Raw genomic sequence first — 330 nt, forward strand, 5'->3', positions numbered from 1 at the left:
CATTACGGAAAATTACCAAAAACAAAAATGCACTTATAAATCTCGGGCATAAAAATAATAATGAGCATATAAAAATGAAGCAATTATTTTCTATAGTGAGATGAAAGGAATAATGTATCTGGTTAGGGATTTTATGTCATTTAATTTTTATCATTCATGGCTACGGAAAGACAACATTTTCAATACATCGAATTATCAGACAATTATGTCGAGGTAGAACATACTGATAGTTCGAAATATTAAAAATAAAATTATCTTTCCGTAGGCATGAATAAAAAAATTGACTAAATTGAATCAGGCTACTCAAAAATGTATAAAACTAAAAATTTC

This window comes from Cephus cinctus, unplaced genomic scaffold (assembly GCF_000341935.2).
Source record: "Cephus cinctus unplaced genomic scaffold, Ccin1 Ccin1_scaffold0528, whole genome shotgun sequence".
Lineage (NCBI taxonomy): Eukaryota > Metazoa > Arthropoda > Insecta > Hymenoptera > Cephidae > Cephus > Cephus cinctus.